General features: G+C 33.6%; 1 pseudogene; it reads left to right on the plus strand.

The window, feature by feature from the left end:
- LOC149153035 (protein trichome birefringence-like 11) overlaps window positions 1–628 on the plus strand; it is a 37,384-nt pseudogene extending 36,756 nt beyond the window's left edge.
- The last annotated feature ends 8,321 nt before the right edge of the window (window positions 629–8,949 follow it).

Genomic DNA, 8,949 nt, shown 5'->3' on the forward strand with positions numbered 1-8,949 from the left:
AGAGATTTTCATAGGGGCTATTATTTTCAAGAAGGAGAAACAATAAATATGACACTAGATGTGCTGACTGCATTTGAGAGATCTATGAAGACTATGATGGAATGGATTTGTCAAGACGTAAATACAAAAAAAACACATGCATTCTTCTATACCTGGGCTCCTATGCATTTCATGTTTCTGTCATATCTACTAATTTGATAATATCTACACACTTAAATATTTTTCTCTTATGGTATAATATCCAGAAAAGGTAGGATGCATAATTCCCCTATATCTCATATTATGTTCTTCACATGTAGGGGAGGTACATGGAAAACTGGTGGGAATTTCCATTTAGAGACCCACCCAACACTAAGTCTAGTTGATTTCCTTGACCCACATCTATGGAGCAACAATCTCATCATCTCCAAAGCACTGGAGCAGCTTAATCACAAAAAGAATGTGCAACTGCTAAACATAAGATATGATTCAACCACAGAAAGATGGTTATTCATCATTGTATTATTTAGGAATCGGATCTAGACTTGCTTCCCTTAGTAGGTAGGATTACAACAATTGGTGTCTTCCTGGAGTTCCAAACACATGGAATGAACTACTTGTGAAGGTTGTTATTTATTTATCAAATTAAAAGTGAATTTGTGAGGAGGCATTTGGTTCAATTAGAGAGGAAAAAACAATGTTATTTTTCTAAGAGTTTTTAGTCACGATTGCGTGCCATATTGGGATGCTAGTTGGGAAAGAAAGAGCCATTCTATTATAATTATTATATTCATGGTCATCTTGACCTGAGTGATTACTATGTTACAAAATTGCAATTACAACAATAAATTTTTGTTTCCATGCAACATATATTCTACCGTGGAAGAGTAAAGTATTATTACAATATTAAAATCAATTTTAAGTTTTGAAAATTCCTTTTCATCCTGGTTCTCTAAGGACATAATGTGTTGATTTTTCTTAATACAAATTAATCATCCAAGATTCAGAAAAGACAAGATCATTAGGATAGGGGATGCCGCACTTGTTACCACTCAAATAAGCCAAGCTAACTATCCCAATTAAAATATAAATCCAAAGGAGAAACAACACAAGAAGTGTCTAGAAATCTTGAACGAGATTTTATCTCACCACATGGGCAAGTTGAAAATGTAAAGAATGAAATAATGGGCATCAATGAGGAGAATGTTTTCTGTCCAATTATGTGAAGCTTTCATAACCAATATTTTTGAGTAGCTCTAAGAAATTTCTTTTAAAATACGATATTTAAAATATTTTATTTTTCACCAACTATATAATGTGGTAAGTGTTAGAAACAAAGTAGCACTATAATGTTACCAGGATTGGGATTCGGGGAGTCTGTACCGAGCTTGTTGCAAATTCCCCTTGAATTTTTTTGGGAGCTTTATTTGAACACTTTTGGAGAGGAGCAGATTGGGAAGTGTTTGGAAGCTTGATTTGGATACTCTTTCTTAGGAAAGATTGTAAAATCCCCCTATCTTTAACAACTGATAGAAGCATAACACCTTCTATTATAATTTCCAACTTGTTAAATATTTTACACATAAAGAATTGAATCACAGTAGTTGTTTATATACTTTTCAACTTTTTCAGACTTTTTCTGCACAAACTAACATGTCTTAGGAGTTGAATTGAAATTGATTAACATGCCTTAGGAGTTGTATGATAATCATATATTATGAGGTTTAATCATAATAATGTTTATGTCTTAGGAGTTGAATCACATTTCACTGATGATTTGAATCACAATGGGCTACAACTACAATTTTCAAATTATTCAAAAATTTGTCACACTAACTAACTTGCCTTCAAAAAATAGAACTGTTGCCGAAGGGGAATTAGACCCTCTAGCTACAACTAAAACTATTGTGCTTTGACTTCAAATTTCATCACTGCATAAATGGCTAGGGTGAAGTGATGATTTTGATGCTAAAAAATTGTTTGTGTATTTATCGTGTTGGTGCAGTACACTTTGGATTTCGTTTATTTGAGAGTTGTAGTTCTGATCTCGTCATGGACTAGTAATACCTTTGTTTTAAATCTGGTTTCTATTGATTTATAGAGAAACTCTATGTGACATAGATTCCACTAATGGCAGAGGTGGCTTGTTGAATGTATACTGGAGAACGATAGGCTACTCACATGCGTGTGGGCCATGCTAAATCAGGATGTGAGCATCTTTGAAAATGATACCACAAGTGGGCAGGTGGTGTCTGCGAACACCAACAATGTTATTATAGTGTAGGATGCCATTTTTGAGAAGGTGAGGTGAATTGATGTATACATTATGGTTATTTTATTTATTTCATGGTGGGTAGGTGGGTCTGACTTGGCTTTAGGGAATTATTGCAGGTTGAGAATTTTATTTCACTTCATTAGCTGGTTTGTTTTTGGATTCACTCTGGGTTTCTTGACGGTGTGGCAACTCAATCTTGTCACATTGGTGACTTTTCCTTTGATTTCATTCACGAGACATTGTATGCCCTTGCTGTGACTAGTCTCATGAAGTGGAGTCGACAGGCTTACATTAAGGTCCGAGGGATTGCTAAAGAGGTGTGCTTTCACAGATCCTTTTCATAAAAGTTCCAAGTTTCCAACTATCTAACCACGAATCACACTTGAGAGGGAAAGGTTGTTTGAAACTGGTCTCTAAACAAATTTTCTCTTTTACACCTTGGTGGATCCGTAACACATGCCCAAGGTCAAATCTTCATAAGATATTCCACGATGGTGGGGAGCCTACTCCTTACCCTTATCACAAAAGTTTAAAAATGGTAAAATATAGTCCATAGAATTTGAAACCCATGAAGGGTATAACATCCTATTGTGCCAATCACTAGATCATCTTAGGTAGAGACATATCTTTTTGGAGTCTCTACTAAAAATAACAAAATCCCCTCTCTTTTTGGACCCTCTACTAAAGGGGTCAAACTATTTTATACTATTTTATTCAATTTGGTTTTTCCTACATAAACCCCTCTATAACAATCAAACCATTTTTATTCATTTTGGTTTATACTACTTGTGTGAATGTGTGAAGTATTTTGTTTATCATGTGGTGGTTTTATCCAATTTGGTTAAGGATTTGACTTTCTCGTCTTTTCGATTGTTTTACCTATGTTAAGCACTTTTGATGACCAAGGAAATCAACTATGCATCTCCAACATCACCTCCTCTCACTCTTGATATACAAAAAAGGGGTTTTACCTATTTTTAGTAGTTTTGATGACTAGAGAAATCAACTGTGCATCTCCAACATCATCTCCTCTCTCTCTTGATATATAGAAAAGGGGACTTTAAACTATACACCTCTTGAGGTTGAATCTTGTATATTTCATGTCAAACACCATGGCATTGTCCCAATGTTTCTACGCTACATTATAGTGTCTACTTTTCACCACTTATCAATAAGTCACCCCACTTTCCATAACATGATAGTTCAATCAATACAACAACCCTTTTATGTTCATTGAACACAAAATTTCCTTTGCAGTAATACCTAGGTCATATTTTGAAGATCCCAATAGTTATGGGGTTGTATACAATGCTTAGATTTTATATTTCGGAGTATTCAAACCTTGATTAAAGTGGAACAATGCTTTGCTTTCACATTTTTTAGGACTTAACCCTTACGAGGTTCTAACTAAGTATTCAAACACTGTTGGGGATCTAGCAACACTCTTCTTTCACTTTCTTAAGAACTCAAACCTTCTGGGGCTATACCAACACCTAAATTTTAGTATTTTGAGTATTCAAACCCTGTTAGGGTTGTAACAATGCTTCACATTCTCTTTTTAAGGATTAAAGCCTTGTGCTGATACAAAAATGCCTAATTTTCACTTTTTAGAATATTCAAAACACGGTAAGGTTGAAACAATGCTTATTTTCAAGAACTTTGTTCCTCTAAACACTGTTGGTGTTGAAAAAAAATGCTCATTTTCACTAACTCGGCTGGTACCTCATGGTTAGTATATGGATTTTTCATTGGGATGTGAAAAAGGCCATCTCATTTGTGAAGAGAACTATGTAATCTCACTAATAAATTATGGGGATTCTGTGAAGAATATTTTCCTTTTATCATTAAAATATTCAGACTATCTTATTAGATTTAATAGGACATGGTGAGGTTTCTAAAAATTCCTCAAGGATTATGGATCTCTCTCCATCAACAAACAATGAATCCCAAAATTATTCCATTAATTATGAGTTGATCTCTCATATCGTCCGATCTGTTAAGACAACTGCATAGTCTCCCAAAAGGCTTGTATAGTTCGGTGAAATTCAGTCTCTGAAGAAAACTTTGTAATCTCCAATAAGGCTTGTGTGGGTTCAATGAAATCTAATCTATAAAATAAATTGTGTAAGTTCCAAAATATTCTTATAGGTTTAGTAAAATTTTGCGTTCAAGGTTCACCACTGAGTTAGACTGACGATGATATAGTAGTGTTTCTTAAAATTCTTTGTCAAGGAGTGTGGTGCTCTGTCAATCCTTGATATGGAATGAATCTGGTGCTCTGTCCATCCTTGATATGCAATCATAAAGTTAGAAAATTGTTTTAATTATGTGCTGATATATACTTTAAAAATTCAATAGGGAAAATTTTGATATTTTCACTATTGCACCCTTTTGTTATGAATTATATGTTCTTAATTTTAACCTTTTGTGATAAATCATATGTTCTTAGTTTTAGAAATAAATGATATGGTTTTAATTTTAACATTTTGTAATGAATTGTATGTTTTTTATTTTAGAAATTTGAATAATTTATAATAATTTTGCATCTTTTTTCATGCAAAGCTCAGAGTGTGAATAATTTTGGACTCATTGTCTAATTTTTCTATTCAAAATAGATTTTTTGTTTTTATTATGAATTTCATGATTACATAGAGTTGTTCTTCTTCTTACATAACAATCATTTTTACATCATTGTTACATTCCCCATTTCCCAGCAATGAGCCGAACACAAACCACATTTAGATGGCTGAACACAAATCACATTTAAATGGTTGTCCAATTTTCATTTTCGAACAATGATCAGGAAGTGGCATAGTTAAATGTTTCGAATTAAGCAATAACAGGAAATTGGACTTTTCTTAGTAATGGTGAAAAGTAATTCTTATTTTTTTTATTATTATTGTAAATTGGATTTTATTGTAAATTCCATGATTATGGCAAGTGATTTTTGTTTTTTATAGAAATAATATCAGTAAAGTGGTCTTTGAATTTATTGTAAACGTAGTAAAAAGATTCTTGCTTTTATTGTAAATATGAAAAGTGGTTCTTGTTTCTCACTGTAACTTAGTTGTTTAAGTTACAACAAATTCCATGATTATGAAAATATGAAAAGTGATTCTTGTTTTTAAACAACTACAATTGTAAAGTGGCTATTGTATTTATTGTAAACTCAGTAATGGTGAAAATAGATTCTTTCTTTTATTGTAAATATGAAAAGTGGTTCTGGTCACTTGTTACAACTAGTTTATCTTAAATATGACTTTTAAAATAGTTGAATATTTACTTCAGTAGCATTCAATATTTAGGTTTTATATGGTTGGAAGAATGTAACTAATGTAATATGTTTTAGAATTCAAAGTTTACAAGTCAATAATAATGGGCACAGGCTTGAAACTTAAAAGGCCTAATATTCATTTATTAAGGAAATATGCATTTCCGCAATGAAAGAGTAGAAAATACACAAGGACAAAGGTCAAATAGGTGAACAAGAAGATGCAAATCATAGTAGCATCAATTTTTTACTCTCTTATTTTACTTATTATTTATTTCTTTTACAATGGCTTCTTAGTTAGCAAACGTGCTTCTTATTTATCGAGACATTATTTTGTCATGTTAATATAGACTTCTATCTCCTTCAGACACCCCCATCTTTCCATCTTTGGAGTTCTATAGTGTGAGCAAGGCCTGATAAGTGTCTATTACTGATTTTAACATTTAACCTTTAAGATTTCATTACATAATTTTTACATAAGTACGAGAATGTAGAGAGCTTGTTACCTTGTCAGGATTGAGCATATTATTGAGCATATTAAATAAAAAATAGGCCTATCCAACCTAGACTAACACTATGCACAACCTGTGTACCTTATGCTTGCAAGGATTGCTATTGTCTTGAGACATTTATGTTATTGCAACATACTTCTTCTTAAATTTAACCTCCTCTACATTCTTTAGAGGATGTATAGAAACTCAAATTCATATTGTATTTCATTGTCTATAAATTGCCATCCATTTTCCCCTCTTGGTGCAATTGCTAGTTTATTTATTGATTGTCTATAGTTTGGCTGTTTTATATTTTGGAGTTTTTTGGGGTATTATTTTGGTCAAGTTTGTTCGAAATTTAAAATTTAGTTTAAATAAGAAAAGAATTTTTTTTATTAAATTCCTAATGAAAAATTTTGAAAACTAAAATAATTAGAAAATATTCATTATAAACATGCCACCAAATCACATGTAAGTTTTTTATTTAACCTAAATTATAGTTCTTTTGGTGGTTTTGAAGCATTTTCTTGGGGGATTTTTATGGTTTTCTAGGTTGTTTTGTGTTTTTTAAGGCTTGTTTTTGTGGTTTTCTAGGTTGTTTTGTGGTTTTTTAGGCTTGTTTTTGTGGTTTTCTAAGTTGTTTTAGATGATTTGAAGGGTTTTTTTTGTTGGTTTTTTCTGGTTTTCATGGTTTTTGTATGGTATTTTTTTTCCAAACTAGTTTATTTAATTTTGCAAGAAAATTAAATAAAAATACAAAATGGATAAGAAATCTACCTTGGCTTGAGTCTTTTGGACATTAGCGGGGTTGTCAACGAGGTTTGTGGGATGCTCCATGGTCCAATTTCATGATTTAGCTTCAATACCTCGGTCAAACTCTTTTTTATCCCATGATATTTGGAAAAATGACGTGCACAAACCACGACCTGGTGTTTTAATAGGAAATAAGGGCTCAATCAAGCCCTAAATCTTGATCGAGCATTAGAGCTTGATTGAGCCATAATGCTTGATCAAGGGTTTGTTTTAATCCCTTGATTAAGCTATTTTTTAGTGCTCAAGAAGCTCGACAAAGAGCTCTTTTTTCACCTAAACGTGCCATCCCTTATCAAAATGTGTAACCCACCTCCATGTTCTTACTTAAAGATGTTGTGTTTGGCTATGAAATCATCTACAAAAAAGGGAAGCAAAATATTGTTGTAGATGCACTCATAAGAAGGGATGAGGATGTGGAAGCATAGCTCTGTGCCATTTCTATTATCCAACCTGGTAGGATAACTAAAGCAAGGGATGAATGGAAGAATGGATGTTATGCACTTGACATACGAGAAAAAACTAGTGCAAGAAATATGAAAGAATATAGCCTGAAACACATAAATAACACATGAAATGATACAAGCTATAAAGATACTTCATAATTCAGAAACATAATACAATGTTCACTTGCCTCTGTGAGGGGGGAACCTCCGATCAAGCAGAGCTCAGTTACAATAAGACTCAATCATTCTTCCCTTACTATCTAAGAATGTTTATAGCTTAATGACATCTGAAACCCTAACTACTAGTGGTCCCTTACATAACAGAGGTTAACCACTTTATTAATTAACTATGGCTCATTTATAACTAATTGTGGTCACTTTTCTATGATGCGAGTCAAACAATTACAATTATTATTAATGAGGATAACCTCTTATGGGATTTGTTGACTCAACTAACTAACTATGACTCTGACTAGGCCACTTGGGCTTATTAGATAAATAAGGGGCTAGGTTTCGACCCTAACATGCCCTCCCCCATCGAAAGAAAGCTTGTCCTCAAGGCTAAAGCTGTGGAAAATGTGGAAGAATAGTGGATGGAACCCATGTTGCATCTTCTAGAGAGGTGTCTTTCCACTTGACGAGGAATTCCTTGATCGTGCACCTACAGAGATGCCTTTCGCGAGTATCGAGGACCTGTTCTGGTCGAAGCCAAAGTGGACTTCCTCATCCAATTATGGTAGAATTGTTTGAACCCTGCAATTATTCCCCACAACTTTCTTAAGGCATGACACATGGAAGACGAGGTGGATTTTTAAAGTAGTTGGAAATGCCAGTTTGTAAGCAACTGCTATGATACCTTGAAGTACCTGAGAAGGCCCATATAATTTTAGTGCTAGTTTCTGGAAGACCTTTTCTTTGCAAGAGGTCTTCTTATATGGTTGGAGTTCCAGGAATACTTGGTCACCTACTTGAAATGACTGCTCATAATGATGTTGGTCGACATGTTTCTTCGTTCTATTTTGAGCTTGATGTATATTATCTTTGATATGAGTGATCATGGTGGCATGGTTTTGTAGGAGTTGATCAATTTCTTGAACTTTGGAAAATCTAGGGATATAAGAAACTGGTGAAGGTGGAAGTTGGTCATAAACTACCTAATATGGCATCATATTGGTGGCTTCATGATAATTAGTATGATACCACTATTCAGCTAAAGGTAGCCATTGCACTAATTCATGCTCATTGTCTAAAGTGAAGCACCAAAGATAGGCCTCCAAACATTTGTTTATTTTTTTGTATGACCAGCGTTATGGGGATGATAAACTGTACTCAGTTGGAGTTGCATGCCCTGGAGCTTGAAAAGTTCCTTCCAAATTTTTCTGGTGAAAGTGGTGTCTCGATTAGACACAATGGAAGTCAAAATTCCATGCAGTTTGAATATTTGGTCCATGAAAAATTGAGCCACCAATGTTGGGGTAAATGGGTGTGGTAGAGAACAAAAATGAGCATATTTGAAAAGTATGTCAACAACCACCATGATGACTAATTTTTTTTTTGACTTTGGGAGACCTTAATGAAATCCAAGGAAAAATTCGTCCATATGGAAGTAGGGAGTGGTAATGGTTGTAAGGTTCTTGGTATCTTGATCATTTCCCTTTTGTTTCACTGGAATACACC

The sequence above is a fragment of the Pinus tabuliformis genome, chromosome 9, assembly GCF_031772625.1.
Source record: "Pinus tabuliformis cultivar Carrire ecotype Pingquan chromosome 9, CPIR1, whole genome shotgun sequence".
Taxonomy (NCBI): domain Eukaryota; kingdom Viridiplantae; phylum Streptophyta; class Pinopsida; order Pinales; family Pinaceae; genus Pinus; species Pinus tabuliformis.